Source organism: Bombina bombina, chromosome 3 (genome assembly GCF_027579735.1).
Source record: "Bombina bombina isolate aBomBom1 chromosome 3, aBomBom1.pri, whole genome shotgun sequence".
Taxonomy (NCBI): domain Eukaryota; kingdom Metazoa; phylum Chordata; class Amphibia; order Anura; family Bombinatoridae; genus Bombina; species Bombina bombina.
In genome coordinates, this window is record NC_069501.1 from 688,962,069 (window position 1) to 688,979,773 (window position 17,705).

Sequence of the window (17,705 nt, forward strand, 5' to 3'; positions counted from 1 at the left end):
GAAGCCTCAGCCGAGGCAAAATAATCAAATTTGGAAAATTTTGAAAAAGTATGCAGGGAGGACCAAGTTGCAGCCTTACAAATCTGTTCCACAGAAGCTTAATTTTTGAAAGCCCAAGAAGAGGAGACAGCCCTTGTGGAATGAGCCGTAATACTCTCAGGAGGTCTTTAGTATGAAGAACCGCCTTATCCGCATGAAAGATAAGGTAAGGCGAATCGCACTGCAAAGCTGAGAGTTCTGAGACTCTCCGAGCAGAAGAGATAGCAATAAGAAACAAAACCTTCCAAGATAACAACTTAATATCTATGGAATGCAATGGCTCTAATGGAACCTGCTGCAAAACTTTAGGAACAAGGTTAAGGCTCCAATGAGGAACAACAGGCTTAAACACAGGCCTGATTCTGACCAGAGCCTGACAAAAAGATTGAACATCTGGCATATTCGCCAGACGCTTGTGTAACAAAATAGACAATGCAGAAATCTGACCATTCAAAGAACTGATTCACAATCCCTTCTCCAGACCTTCCTGGAGAAAAGACAAAATCCTAGGAATCCTGACCCTACTCCAAGAGTAGCCCTTGGATTCACACCAATAAAGGTATTTACGCTATACCTTATGGTAAATATTTCTAGTAACAGGCTTGCAAGCCTGAATACTGGTCTCAATGACCGACTCAGAAAAACCACACTTAGACAAAACTAAGCGTTCCAAGCAGTCAGCTTTAGAGAAACGAGATTTGGATGAAGGAAAGGACCCTGAGTTAGAAGGTCCTTCCTCAGAGACAACCTCCAAGGTGGAAGAGATGACATCTTCACTAGGTTTGCATACTATATCCTGTGGGGCCATGCAGGAGCTATTAGAATTACAAATGCTCTCTCCTGTTTGATACGAGCAATGACTCGTGGAAGCGCCAGAGCATCTATCAGGGCAGCCTGTGGATCTTTTGACCTTGATCTGTACCTTGGAAGCTTGGCATTCTGTCGAGACGCCATCAGATCCAACTCCGGCACCCCCCATTTGAGGTTTAACCTGGAAAACACCTCCGGATGGAGAGTCCATTCTTTGGGATGAAAAGTCCGTCTGCTCAGGAAATCCGCTTCCCAGTTGTCTACTCCTGGAATGTGGATGGCAGATAGATGGCAATTGTGAGCTTCCACCCACTGAACAATCCGAGCCACTTCTTTCATGGCTAAGGAACTCTGAGTTCCTCCCTGGTGGTTGATGTAAGCCACTGAGGTGATGTTATCCGACTGGAACCTGATAAACCTGGTTAAAGACAACTGAGGCCAAGCCATCTGAACATTGTAAATCACTCTCAACTCCAAGATTTTTATGGGGAGAGCAGACTCTGTGCATTTAACGAGTCCCAGACTGCTCCCCAACCCAGTGGGCTGCCATCCATGGTCACAATAACTCAGGAAGGTCTCCGGAAGCATGTGCCCTAAGACAGATGCTCCTGAGAAAGCCACCATGGGAGAGAGTCTCTTGTTGACTGATCTTGATCTATCCTCTGAGACAGACCCGAATGGTCTCTATTCCATTCTCTGAGCATGCATAACTGCAGAGCTTTCAAATAGAATCGAGCAAAGGGAATGATGTCCATGGAAGCGACCATCAGACCAATTACCTCCATACATTGAGCCACTGATGGCCTAACAGTAGGCTGCAGAGAGAGGCAAGAGGAAAGAATCTTGGATTTTCTGACCTCTGTCACAAATATTCTCATAGATAGGGAATCTATTATGGTCCCTAAGAAAACTACCCTTGTAGCTGGAAAAAGGGAACTCTTTCCCAGATTCACTTTCCATCCATGGGAACATAGAAAAGGCAACAAGATCTCTGTATGAGAGTTTGCTTGTTGAAAAGATGACACCTGAACCGATATGTTGTCCAGGTATGGTGCCACTGCAATTCCCCATGACCTGATCACTGCCAAGAGAGCCCCCAGAATCTTTGAGAAAATTCTGGTAGCTGTGGCAAGGCCAAACGGAAGAGCCACAAACTGAAAGTGTTAGTCTAGAAAGGCAAATCTCAGGAACTTGTGATGGTCCCTGTGGATGGGAACATTATGATACGCATTCTTCAGGTCTATGGTTATCATGAACAGGCCCTCTTGGACCAAAGGAAGAATGGAACAAATGGTTTCCATTTTGAAGGATGGTACCCTGAGAAACTTGTTGAGACACTTTAGGTCTAGAATAGGATGAAAAGTCCCCTCTCTTTGGGAACCACAAACAGATTTGAATAGAATTCTAGACCATGTTCCCTTACTGGAACTGGGACTATCACTTCCAGGGAAAAGAGGTCTCGAATGCAATTCAAGAACGTCTCTCTTTTTAACTGGTCTGCAGATAATGTTAAGAGTTGGAACCTGCCCCTGAGAGGAAAAGTTTTGAATTCTATTTTGTAACCCTGAGATACTATGGCCACAGCCCAGGGATCTGGGACATCTTGTATCCAAGCTTGATGAAACAGAGAAAGTCTGCCCCCCACTTGATCCGATCCTGGATCGGGGGCAAACCCTTCATGCTGATTTAGACTCAGCTGCAGGTTTCTTAGATTGCTTCCCCTTGTTCCAAGACTGAGTGGTTTTCCAAGAAGACTTGGACTGTTCCTGCTTGGAAGAGGAAGACTTTCCTTTGAAGTTACCAAAGGAACAAAAATTACTTTGACATCCTTTAGGTCTATTCTTCTTGTCTTGTGGTAAAAAAAGACACTTTTCCACCAGTAATATCAGAAATTATTTTTGTCAGACCAGGTCCAAACAGGGTCTTACCCTTGTAAGGAAACACCAGAAGCTTGGACTTAGAGGTAACATCCGCTGACCATGATTTCAACCATAGCACCTTGCGGGCTAGGACAGTGAAGCCAGATATCTTGGCTCCCAGTTTAATAACTTGCATAGTGGCATCAGAAATAAAGGAATTGGCTAGTTTGAGAGCCTTAATTCTGTCTTGGATCTCCTCCAAAGGAGTCTCTACTAAGATTGAATCAGACAAGGTGTTGCACCAAAAGATGCCACACTTGACACAGTGGCAATACAAACTGCAGGTTGACATTGAAGACCTTGATGAACATACATCTTCTTCAAATAAGCCTCCAACTTTTTGTCCATTGGATCCTTAAAAGAGCAGCTATCCTCTATAGGGATAGTAGTTCTCTTAGCCAGAGTAGAAATTTCCCCTTCTACTTTAGGCACCGTGCGCCATGAATCTTTAATGGAGTCAGCGACAGAAAACATCTTTTTTAAGTCAGGAGACGGGGAAAAATGTATCCCTGGCTTCTCCCATTCCTGTGAAATAATCTCTGTGGCACAGTCTGGAACAGGAAACACTTCCACAGCGGAAGGTACATCATAGTATTTATTAATTTTACTAGATTTCTTAGGGTTGACAATGACAGGAGTATCTGAGTCATCCAAGGTAGCCAAAACCTCCTTTAACAATACACAAAGGTGTTCAAGCTTAGATCTGAAGGTTACTACTTCAGCATCAGATGAAGGAATTATACTGTCCGAATCTGAGATTTCACCCTTTAGAGGCTACCAACGTATCCTCCTCATCAGACTTATGAGGAAGGGCAACCTGTGTAGCAGCAGGTGGAACAGAAACCTTATTATCTGAATCTCTTATTTTCCTCTTGGGTTTTCCTTTTAACATAGGAAAATAATTCCGCAGATACTGCAGAAGACACCTGAGCAGCAATTTCTGCAGGCAAATAAACTCCTCCAGGAGGCTGAGAGGAACTGCAGGGCATTGTATGTGACACAATAGAGGCTTGGGATGTTGGAGGAGAAAGCTGTGGCATTGCCTGAACAGCATCATCCTGAGAAACATTTGGCTCAGAGGGTAATAATTTATCTTTACATTCTAAAGTTCTAGATAAACATGAGGCACAAAATTGCATAGGCGCAACAATTTGGGTCTCCAGGCATAATAAACATTTATTCAAAACAATGGGGTCAGATTCCATGTTCATAGAGGGAGAAATTCCACAAAAATGATTATATTTTTTTATAATAAATAATTTTGATGAAAAAAACTTACTATCACTTTAAGTATAAAAAGTCTCAAAAAACGTTATGAAACATTAAATAATGACAACCTCTTCACCCCAGGTCTCTGAGGTGCCCTACCGTACATAAGGGAACTCCAGAAATGGTGACTCGAGTGGAACCTTGCACACTGACACTAGCTCACACGATGCACATTCCTTGCTGACCCAGCAACAGAAAAGAAAATGACACCGCTCTCTCTTCATATCAAAGGGGTGGGTCACATGATCGGCAGCCAGGAACTGCGCATCAAGCAGAAAGCACGCATTCCACTGCCGGGAAAACAGCCACAATTAAAAGTTCCCATAGAGAACCCTCATAACAGCGCAACACACAGCTGTATTGGAGCAAAATAACACCAGAAATTCCTCTTGTGTTCTCCTCTTAAAGTCACACAAGAATAAAATGCTAAGAGCCATCCTGACTAAAAAATACTGTATCTCCCATTTGAAGTACCCACATAAAGGATTTTCAAGTCCCAATAAAGATATGCAGTATTAGTTAACTTATCTAAGGATATCATGTCCTCATCTGTATAGTTAACCCATGAAGTGCAGTCTTCATACCTAGAAGACAAAAGGCACTTACCTGCAATCTAGTCGTCCAGCAGGCATGAAAAGACACATACTCCTTACAGAGAACTGTAGAAAAAAGAAAGAACAGAGTAAACCTACTCTAGCTTTCTATACTAGGGCAGCAATATGTTAGGAAACAAAGCAAGGCTCAACTCACAAGTTCTTAACTGCTTTAAAGCCACCACTACTCTACTGCAGAGATTGACGTGGACTACAGCTATACCCAAAACATCTTTGTAGTGAAAGAAATCCAATTTTCTTCAGACACCAAAACTTCACCTCCTCCATTGACAGAGGCAAAGAGAATGACTGAGGATTGTGGGTAGGGGGTGACACTTAACAGCTTTGCTGTGGTGCTCTTTGCCTCCTCCTGCTGGCCAGGAGTGATATTCCAACTAGTAATTGATGACTTTGTGGACTCTCCATATTTTAGGAAAGAAATATAAATTTTAAACAAATTAAACTTTTTTTTAATAGAAATAGTAGAAATACCTTTGTTCTTCACTTAGAAGAAAGTTATTTTTATTTTTAATTCTATCTATTTATCTGTCTATCTATATATATCTATATATATATTCATATAGATACATATATAGAAATATATTTAAAAAATAAAAAGAACATTTTCTTTTAAGTATAGAACAAAGGTATTTCAAGCATTTCTTAAAGGGACACTGAACCCAAACTTTTTCTTTTGTAATTCAGAAAGAGCATGCAATTTTAAGCAACTTTCTAATTTACTCCTATTTTCAATTTTTCTTCGTTCTCTTGCTATCATTATTTGAAAAAGAAGGCATCTAAGCTTTTTTTTGGTTTCAGTACTCTGGGCAGCACTTTTTTATTGGTGGATGAATTTATCCACCAATCAGCAAGGACAACCCAGGTTGTTCACCAAAAATGGGCCGACATCTAATCTTACATTCTTGCATTTCAAATAAAGATACCAAGAGAATGAAGAAAATTTGATAATAGGAGTAAATTAGAAAGTTGCTTAAAATTGCATGCTCAATCTGAATCACAAAAGAAAAATTTTGGTTACAGTGTCCCTTTAATGCAGCTTCAGCTTTAGCGTAGTTGCCCTTCAGGTTAGTGCGCAAGCAAAAGCCAGAAGCTCCGCATAGAAGGGGAAAGGGAGTTAGCGCAGCTGCACTATACAACCTCTAGATGTTAGCACACCTGAGATTCACTCTCACATTAATATTTTACTTATTATAGCCAGTGCAAGAATAGGACCGCTATTAATTTTATTTAAGCGCAGCTTGTGCTCAATAGCACTAATACTTTTCACTTCACTTCTAATCTAGCACAATATATTTTATTTAAATATATATGAGCAGTTATAATTAATATAATTATTCCTAAATTAACATTACAGCTTTAGATACAATACATTTTTTGTAGTGTGACTTTTTCATGCATGAGTAAAGGGATTAGTTTTTATACCCCTTTCTAAATATATTTGCCTCAATTACAATCGAACCATTATACAAAAAAAGTTTTTGGCTGAATGACAATAGTAAGTCATTAAAGTGTAATAACTGATTCTGGGTGCACATCATGGGCAGGTTATGTTTACATAGTTGCCTATAAAGAATTATAAGCAGCCGTTAGCCGATAACCATTAATTATTATTTTTTAATGGGTAACTTCCCTCTGCAGTTTATATAGTACATTTTTTCCACTTAGTGCAACCTAAACATCAGCCATATCCTACTCTTTTTGGCTCCCATTTATATCAATGGGAACTGCTAAATGATAATCTGGACCAATTTTACACTACAAGTTATCATTTAACCCATGACAAACTTAGGCCAAAAAACACCTCACAAAAGGAGACACAAACACAAAGATGGGGCAAAATATTAAAAACATTGTGGTGTTTGGATTGATTCCCCCGGTACAGTGTCTAAGATTGTTAAGTGTCTGAATGCTATTCGCATTTGGGTATGATGTGTATAACAACATTTTTGCACTATGATTTTTCTTAATTTTTAAAAAGAACATGAAACCCAAAATTTTTCTTTCATGATACAGATTAAGGGGCGAATTATCAAGCTCTGAATGGAGCTTGTTACCCCTGTTTCCACACGAGCCTTCAGGTTCGCCAGAAACAGCAGTTATGAAGCAGCGGTCTAAAGACCGCTGCTCCATAAATGGTCCGCCTGCTCTGAGGCTGTGGACATCAATCCGCCAGATCTTTTTTATTTTTTTTTTTTTTTATTTTTTTTTATTTTATAAAGTATTTATTTAATGATAACGTACACACAGTCATCTTGTTACAAGCCTTGAAACAGAAATACAAACAATATTGTTTACAGCGGAGAGACAAATCTTAACAAATTAAAGAGCATTTAAGCCAATGACAATGATTTGTAAATAGGAAAAAAAAAAGAAAAAAGAAGCACAACTTAAAAATAGAAAATACAATGATGTCTCTCAAGGGGGTGTGGCCAAGGAAAGTTATAGCTTGTGTGTCACATAATTTGAGTTTATCCTAGGAATATATAAAGCTAATCTCTATAAGGACGTAAATACCTAGGAATCTATCCTAGGGTTAAACATAGTTTTAAGTGATGTCACTACGGGGGGGGGAGGGAAGGGGAAAAGCGTAGAGAAGGAAGACGCAAAAAAAAAGAAGAAGGAGAGAGAGAAAAAAATAAATAAAAAAAAATGCATTGCCCCCCAACCCTCTCTGCTCTTTCACTATTCGACCCAGGATGCTGGGTATCTGCCCGCATTAATCAATTCAAGCATGTAGGCCGATTGACTAAGTGGCTTAATTAACTGCTGCTGTGCCTGAACAGGGAGTGACAATATTACTAGGCCCCATTTTTCTAGGAATCTCTTTATATGAACCTCATTATACTTAGATATTGCATATTGTTCCACCATACATTGTTTCAATACTTCTTTTTTGAATTTTATGAAAGAAGGGAGGTGGGAGAGCTTCCAAGATGTCAGAATCGCATTCCTAGCCAATAGAATTACGGTATTAATTAGCTTATAGTTCTTTTGCTGTTGTGAAGATTCAACTAAGAAAATGACCATTTGGGCCTCTAGCCTAATTTCTGCATCTAAAATTTTATTCAACCAGAACTGTATTTTCAGCCAGAACTGCTGAACTTTGGGGCATAACCAGATACAATGTAAGAGATTTGCTTGTTGAGCCTGACATTTCCAACATCCAGTAACTTTTCTATACCATTTAGATAATTTGTCAGGGGTAATATATGTAGCATAAATCATTTTTAAATGCCTTTCGCGCCATGCTAAGGCATTTCCTGTTTTATTCAACAAGTTCAGGCTTACTTGGATTTGTCGGGGCCTAAGCTCTGGAAAGGTATTATTCCAAATAGATACTATTTTCTCCAGTTGAGCCTCATGTTTAGAGAGCGACATCAACCGATAGAATAAGGAAATTGACGAAGCCCCGCTAGTATATTGATTCATTAAACTCCTTAACGGGGGATATGTCCAGTTCGAGCCAAATTTAAGTTTAAGATCTGTAATGTAATGCTTTATTTGCAAATACGCAAAGTGATCGGTTTGAGGAAGCTCATACTCTGCTCTAATGTCGAGGAATGATCTAATTATTATACTGGGAGTAACTAGCTGTTTTAAAGAGGTCAGCCCTTTCAATTTCCACCTCTCAAAAACCTTATATGTGAAACCTGGAGCAAATCCTGGGCATCCCTGAATTGGGAGATATTCCGAAACAAATGGGGTTGTGCCAATTTCTACACAGAACTTCTGCCATGCCAGGATCACATTTTTAAACGTCGGCATTTTAGCAATTCGCGGAGGCAGTTGTGGAATTGGGCAATGTAGAAGAGCTTTTAAGTTAAATGGGTGGACAAGGTTTGCCTCCCCAGCAAAAACAGTAAAAAATTCCTTCTCTGAGATCCAATCAGCCGCCAGTTTTGCAATTGAAGCAATATTATAGTGGGTAATATTCGGGAAAGCAAGGCCCGCCGATTCTTTAGAAAATGATAGTGCACTTAAAGCAATTCGAGGTCTTTTCCCTTTCCAGAGGAATTCGTTGGATGTTCGGTTAAATAATTTTATGTCTGCCTTATGTAAAAGTAAGGGTATATTTTGGAGAAGGTATATTAACTTAGGTAAAAGTATGATTTTAATAAGCATTATCCGTGCTGAAAGAGAAATAGGAAGCAAGGCCCAGTCATTCAATTTCAGCTTACAATAATTGAAAAATTTAACATAATTCAACTCATACCATTCGTGAGAAGATTTTGACAATGTTATTCCTAAATATTTTATTTGAGTGACTTCTCTAAATGGGTGATCTAGTGCATGGCAGGCAGTTCTGTGTATCCATAGTAGTTCGGATTTTTGGAGATTAATTTTGTAGCCAGAGAATGACGCAAATATTTGCACTGACTCTAATAGCTTAGGAAGGCTTTCTTTTAGCCCAGATAGGAAAAGGAGTAAATCGTCCGCATACAGGGCAAGAACATATTTTTGATTACCAATCTGGATACCTTCTAGCTGTTGCCTAAGGAAAATCGCCAGTGGTTCTAATGATATATTGAAGAGGATAGGCGAAAGGGGGCATCCCTGCCTAGTACCTCTCTGTAACATAAAACGATCCGTAATAGTACCATTGATAAAGATTGCTGAGGATGGACTGTTATAAATAGCCTTGATCACATTTATGAAGTTTCCGAAAAAGCCAAACTTTTCCAGGGCCGCAAAGAGATGGTCCCAACAGATGTAGTCGAAAGCCTTTTCGGCGTCGACTGTTAGGATAGCAGCATCTTCTTTTTTTAATACTTTCTTATTATTCCGCAGGTAGTCCAGAACCAGCATAACCTTACGAATATTTTTTGTCGGGCTTCTCCCCATCATGAAACCAGCCTGATTATCATGTATAATATTATTTAAATGGGGGGCCAATCTTTTTGCAATTATGGACGTAAGAAGTTTATAATCAAAATTTAATAGGGAAATAGGTCGATATGAAGAAGGAGTTTCAGGATCTTTTTCTTTTTTAAGAACTAAAACTATATTAGATGTCGCAAAATACTGGGAACATGGGATATCTGCGGAATAATAAGAATTAAATAGCTTATGTAAGATAGGAGCTATTTGATCTGTAAGGATCTTATAGAATTCGGCAGGGAGCGAGTCGGGGCCGGGGGCTTTATTAAGTTTGGCAGTTGTAATACCAGTAAGAATTTCTTGTGTAGAGATCGGAGCATTAAGTTGATTAATTATCTCCTGTGGCAATTTAGGTATCTTAACATTATCCCAGAACCTCTCTTTTGATTCTATATTGGGAGGTTCAGCTTTATAAAGATTTTTAAAGAAGTCTGTAAACGTATGTTGAATGTCGTGGTTGGAGGTAAATCTGTTTTTCCCAGATCTAATTGCGGTGATATAGTTAGAAGATCTCTTTTTAGTGATTTTAACAAGATATTTTGCTGCTTTCCCTGAGTAGCCACCATAAAGTGATTTCTTTCTAATGTCTTCAGATATCATTTGTTGTTTAAGAAAGATATCCCTTTGTGTTTTTAAATTTGTAGATTTTTCTCCAAGCTTTTTGGAGGGAACAGCTATGAACGCGTTGTATGCGTTCCTCACACTATTAGAGAGTTGGATTTCTTTCTGTAAAATTTTCTTTTTAAGGGCACACATGTAAGCCTTGATCTCCCCACGTAACACAGCTTTTCCAGTCTCCCAGAGTATTTCTGGCTTGTCCTTATAGTCATGGTTATAACTCTCAAATTCCCTCCATTTGTTAGCTAACCAGTTTTGGAAATGAAGGTTACTATGTAAAAATCCGCCAGATCTTATACGATCGGGCTGATTAACAACCCCTGCTGGCAGCCGATTATCCGCGAATCTGCAGGGGGCGGCATTGCACAAGCAGTTCACAAGAACTGCTTGTGCAATGATAAATGCCGACAGTATGTACTGTGACATTTATCGATGTGCGGCGGAAATGATATGCTACATCGTATCATGTCCGTCGATGACTTTAATAAATAGGCCCCTTAGAATACAATTTTAAACAAATTTCCAGTTTACTTCTATTATCTAATTTGCTTCATTTTCTTCATAGGCTTTTGTTGAAGAAACAGCAATGCACATGGGTGAGTCAATAACATGAGGGATATTTGTGCAGCCACCAATCAGCAGCTCCTGAGCCTAGCTAGGTATGCTTTTTAAAAAAAGGATAACAAGAGAACAAAACCAATTAAGTAATGGAAGTACATTTGAACGTTGTTTAAAATTAAATGCAGTTGCTGAATCAAAAAGCAAAAAATGTATGTTTCATGTCCCTTTAACATTTTAAGCACAATTTCTGATAGAAATCCCATTTAAAAGGATGAAAGTAGAGTAAATTACAATCATGGAAATGCAATAAAAAATTATTTCAAGAATAATTGCTAAACATCTTTTCTATATGTTGTGTTTGTGATTTCTTGTGTTTCCTACAGATTTAGGGCTAGATGATCAATAGCGCTAGGTGAGGAAACGCGATTGTGAGGTTGCAGTATTTTTTACACTCAAATCCATATTACAAGTAAATTTGTTTGCGTGAACTCGCTGCAATTTTTTAGAGGGATTATTTTTTTTTCCTTTTTATAAAAGAGCTTGATCGCTTTAGGGAAATGCCCTACAAAAGGTGCGAGTCGGGTTAGCGCTAGAAAAAAAATGTTTAACTTTTTTACCGCAAGCGCAATTATCACTCTAGCACAAGCAGTAGTTACTGCTCCACTTGTAATCTAGCCCCTAGTAAGCTGTATGAGATATCACAGATTAAATACATAAAAATGTGTGTGTATGTAAATGTCTGTCCTACCCAATACTGATAGACTATACAATAGTAATAAATATTGGTTTAATGAATCAAGACCATATATTTATTTATATTTCTAGATAGGCTTCTGATGCCATTTCAAGGTGTATAACACACAGGCACAAAATTATAGAAATATTTCAAAACATCTTGGAATGCTGGCAAATATGTAAAAAAGAAAAAAGGTTATAAACTGTGTTAAATGACAGCAAAATTATTTTTTATGAAACTATTTTTCAACACTTTACAGCTCTCTATCTATCGCTCTCATATATATACTATGTAAATATATATATATATATAGATATAAATCATATATATATATATATATACTGTATATACAGGTATATATATATATCTCAAAATACTCAAAATAGAGACAACATAAAGTAAACCTTGTCCAGCAACCCCATATTAAGCCTTAATAAAAAGGTAATAAGAACTACCAGATTCTTAAATACACACTATCACTGATGCTAGATAAATAACACACTAGTTTATTGTAATGTTACACAATGAGCAAGAAAAAGAAAAACATAACCACATAATTAATGGTCTAAGGTAACTAGCATATGCAAATCATTCATTACCCAAGAGTATAAAACAGGGATCTCCAATAGTATAATTGGCCATCAAGTCCATTCATTGATTATGGAATAATTCCAAAGTATAAGTCCTTGAATCTGGACAGTAGCTGAAAATACAAAAGCCAACCAGGCTGGGTCCTCCTGATAAATACCTTCTATACCTATGTGGCAAGGTAGAGTTAGTTCAAGGGGGCTAGCATACTAACACTGTAGAGGGCATAGAAATAAACACTCCACCCTGTGCTTCGTCCCAACCACTCACTCCAACAGTAAATCAAGCTGAACATATGCCAAGGGGACAAGTGATACCGTCCAACAGGGGGTTGACACTGACGCTTCTCATACAGCGACCTCCTCCGTGACACACACACACACACAGGCTTTTAGTGTAGAAGATCCAATAACAGAAATGTTTTTTACATCTAAAATTTATACCTATAACTATAAAAATAAACATAAGAGTATAAACTATAAAGATCTGAAAACAGATAAGGGGTTTTGCAAAATATGCTATTGTTTATTTTCTGCATTTGGTGATTTTCTTTCTAAACATAAAAAACAACAACATCATTTTGAAAAAAAAAGTGTCAGGGACAGGTAGTAAGGTAGAAGGGCCTTAGCAGCGGGGGGTGCATGGATAAAGTCTGTGAGATATGTGGCGTAGATCTGGGAAGATTGGGGCAAGGTTTTGTCAATATTGGTGGACATGAATATTTTAAGATGAGTATAAATTGCGAATATAATCAATAAAAACAGAGTGGACAAAACACTTCTAATTTGGGATCATGGAATATTTATGAACTAGCCACCATATACACTATTCACATATTATATATTATAGACTCTGTAAGGTTTACAATATATATTTTGAATTCTTACTAAAAAACAAATTATTTCTAGTCAATAGCCTCCATGTCACTTTGAAAAAGGCAATGACATTACTGCTCACACTAAAATGACTTGAATTCCAAGCAAATATAGAAAACCACTTATAGGTTCAGAACTTTAATCATTTGCATACCCCCCAACTGTCCCGATTTTCGCGGGACAGTCCCGATTTTAGGGATCTGTCCCTCTGTCCCGAGTTGCTAGCCATCTGTCCCGATTTGGAAAAGGGGGTTAAGCAGGAGTAAGAAGGCTGTTTACACTCTGACCACGGGTAATGGTGACCTCTCTAACCTACCTCTGGTAATGATGATATCTAACCCCTGGTGATAATACTAGCATGCCTTCAGTTTGATACAATGAGCAGTGGCAGCCGCAGACTGCCAGCTAATGTGCTTGCTAACCCCAGGACCCCATACAATAAATAACAGATACCCATATATGATGTAGTGTGTGTGTCTATCTGTATCCATAACTGTGTGTGTGTATCTGTATGTATAAGTTTATGCTATGTAGTGTGTGTGTGTCTGCATGTATAAATGTAAGCTATGTAGTGTGTGTATGTGTATCTGCATGTATAAGTGTTTATCTGCATGTATAAGTGTATGCTATGTAGTGTGTGTGTGTCTGCATGTATAAGTGTATGATATGTAGTCTGTGTGTATCTGCATGTATAAGTGTATGCTATGTAGTGTGTGTGTATCTGCATGTATAAGTGTATGCTATGTAGTGTGTGTGTGTATCTGCATGTATAAGTGTATGCTATGTAGTGTGTGTGTGTATCTGCATGTATAAGTGTATGCTATGTAGTGTGTGTGTATCTGCATGTATAAGTGTATGCTATGTAGTGTGTGTGTATCTGCATGTATAAGTGTATGCTATGTAGTCTGTGTGTATCTGCATGTATAAGTGTATGCTATGTAGTGTGTGTGTATCTGCATGTATAAGTGTATGCTATGTAGTGTGTGTGTGTATCTGCATGTATAAGTGTATGCTATGTAGTGTCTGTGTATCTGCATGTATAAGTGTATGCTGCATGTGTAAGTGTATGCTATGTAGTGTGCATGTATCTGCATGTATAAGTGTATGCTATGTAGTGTGTGTGTATCTGCATGTATAAGTGTATGCTATGTAGTGTGTGTGTATCTGCATGTGTAAGTGTAAGCTCTGTAGTGTGTGTGTATCTGCATATGTAACTGTATGCTATGTAGTATGTGTGTATGTGCATGTGCAAGTGTATGCTATGTAGCGTGCTACTGTGCATTTTTGCTGACTTTAAAGGCCAGAATCTAGAATATTAATGGGGAATGCAGAGAGTAGTTTTAAAGAATTTATTAATAAATGTGCAAATGGTCTTATGATTTTTTAAGCCCCGCCCACCACATTTCAATTTTTTTGGGGGGGGGGGGGGGGGGTGTCCCTCTTTTTAATTTTGAAATGTTGGGAGGTATGCATTTGTGAATGTGGCAACTACATATCAAACATTTTAATCAGGTGGAAAACAACTGTATCTTGAAAGTACATTGTTTAGAAATTAGAGATTGGTGAAGAGATTTCAGGGGTTTTAATGCAAGTAAAATGTATTACCGTTGTCCTTTTGTAGCAGATACTCACCATTGTGTTTAAATTCAGACTATAAAATACAAAAGTCAACTTCAAAGCATCACAGATACCTGCTCAGTCATGTTTAGTTGATTGCCTAAGGAGGTAAATCTATTCAGAAGCAAGACATGCATAATACAATTTTTTGGCCTCTAGCCTACCTGTAGTGAGATGTAACTAGTCCTAAATAATTCATTATAGGAACAGTATTTGAGCAAAAATCGAAATTGCATAAATGGCTAAGCATATAGTAAATATTTTGCTTCTGGAAGAAGAAACTTAAAGGGACACTGAACCCAAATTTTTTTCTTTCCTGATTCAGATAGAGCATGCAATTTTAAGCAACTTTCTAATTTACTCCTATTATCAATTTTTCTTCATTCTCTTGCTATATTTATTTGAAAAAGAAGGCATCTAAGCTTTTTTTTTGGATTCAGAACTCTGGAAAGCACTTTTTTTTATTGGTGGATGAATATATCCACCAATCAGCAAGGACAACCCAGGTTGCTCACCAAAAATGGAACCAATATAATTATACTAAATAATTGTCCTTTTTTTCTGTTGGGGGGGCATCGAATATTTCTGCACCCAAGTGGCAAGTGCCCTTGATTCACGCCTGATAATAATGTAAAGGGCCAGTACACTTAGGAATATTATTTGATTTACAAACATGCTATTTGTACTAGATATATGCTTTTCAATATTTTCTCCTAAATTTTTATTTTAGTGCTTAAAAAATGTGTGTTAAGTTTTTTTATAGGGGAGTGTCACCTGGTCACCCTCAACACCCTCAACTCTGGTCCTTTTTTATAAAAAGGCAAGCCAATAGAAAGGTTGCTAATTGCTCTGTTCTCTTCATTCGCACGCACTCTTCACTCATTCTGTATACCTTGCTTAGAGGAGTGGGCAGCTGATGGGTCCGTAACGGATCCGTGAAAAGAATGCATCAATAAAAAAAAATTTGAATGACAAAATATACATATAACTGAAAACTAAATTTAATATTTACTATTAATATGCCATCCAATAATATGTCATCCATATTTATAATTAAAGTACCTAAACTTTACTGAGCCTTTAACATACTAGTTAAGCAATAAATGCCAGCATTGTTTAACTATTTAAAAAAAACAAGGCTATTCATAAGAAAATTCTCCATTTGTATTTAATTTATAGAATTCAGACTTTCTTAAAGAAAAGAAAGAAAGCATCGGCAGCAACATATCGATCAATCTTGCTCTACAAATCTGCTTTGCGTACTATTCAAGTGTTAGTGGGTGACTGTGTTTTTTAGCCCATGTAAGGGAGTCTCTTGGCAGCTGATGGGAAATGGAGAAGGTTTCTTGAATGTTGCTGGGAATTAGCAGTGGTTCCTGTAGGTAGGGGTTCCCTTATGTGCTGGGGTGTACAGGAGGCAGAAGTAAATGCAGTTTGCAGCCACCATGGTTGTGAGGTCAAAATTGGGTTAAGGAGCGGTCCTGAAGTTATGGCTCTGTGACTTTTGTCCTTTTTCCTCCACAGAATCCTGGGGTAATTGACAGTGTAAGCGCATGTTCTTCCATCTATGGTACACTGGAAATACAGTTTGTATGTTGATCTGTGCAAGTTTAGTGCTTGTTAGACAGATTCACCAAGCGCCTGCTGAAAATGACCCTTAGCTCGGATGGATTGACCCCTAGTGGTCAAAAATTGGAAATACAATGACTCAGAACTATATCAGAGCGCCAACAGTAGAAGGCAGGGTCTCAAATAAACCAAAAACAACTTCACAGGTGTGTTTCCAGTGTGTTTATTACAACACAGAACAATAATGGTTAACTTTCCAACTATGTTCATTGTGTATCTTGCGATACAATGAGAACACTTAGGTTAAAGCCCAATATTGTACTTAAACAACATTGGATACCAAAATTAACAAACAGTTGTCTAAATCAATTTATTATAAAATCACAATCCTCAGGATATTCAGGATATTAAAAACAGATTTATAGAATTAACAATAAAAATTAAAAACAATCTTAATGTCCCTCATGGATCCATGTTAACAGTCTAGTGCTTGGTCCAACCATTCATTGGAGCAAATAAACTCAATTTTGGAGCTTTTTAACACCAATACCTGCCTGTAAGCAGATTTGGAGCTTCTAGTGGTCTGTTGTAAACTCCCTTTATCAAAGCATTAAATGTGACAAACCATACCTTTTGCAGGTCAAAGCAAGTGGATGGAGAACGATATATAATTAAACTCTCAATGGCAGCTTACAATCGTAATCAATCAGGGTTAACTGAATACAATCCCCTTAGAAGAGGATCCTAGAACCTTTTGCAGCGGTGTAAAACATACAAAATAACAAATGAATGCGGAATTAACAACTCTGTTAGTGAATAAAATAGTTGGTGCCGTATTTCAGTGATGCATATAATTGCAGTGCAAATTGAATAAGGTAAAGAACCCAATTCACAATAAACAATAATTCAGTGTCTCCTAAAAAACAATACACAAACTGATTTGGAAAATTTTCAAAAAACGTGATAAAAGAATAAAGTCTGGTTTATAAAATGTGGTGGTGTAAGGAGAAAGGTCACTATTTGACCGAAACGCGTTGGCTGGTAAGTTTCATTTCAAATTCTATACTTATTTGTAGCAATCTACACTATCATATATTTTTTCGGCAGAGGGACCGTGAGCTAGAGAGCAGAGGGAACAAAGGCTTGAAAGGGCTGAGGGACCGCACGCTTGAGAGCAAAGGGACCCAGGGCTGACTGAAAAATCCCACACACATAGGACCGTGAGGAAAATGAAACACCTAACATATCGATTTTTTGCATATAAACTGCTCGAATTTTAGGTTGTCAAGCATTGCACAAACTCATTCACAATTGGTCTAGTTTGACACTTTAAAGATTTTTTATTATATATTTTTTCATTTTTTTTGGATTGAGCACTGAGCTGAGGATTAATCACCAGACTGTTTCTTTACTGCAATAGTTTTTCATTACACCACCACATTTTATAAACCAGACTTTATTCTTTTATCACGTTTTTTGAATATTTTCCAAATCAGTTTGTGTATTGTTTTTTAGGAGACACTGAATTATTGTTTATTGTGAATTGGGTTCTTTACCTTATTCAATTTGCACTGCAATTATATGCATCACTGAAATACGGCACCAACTATTT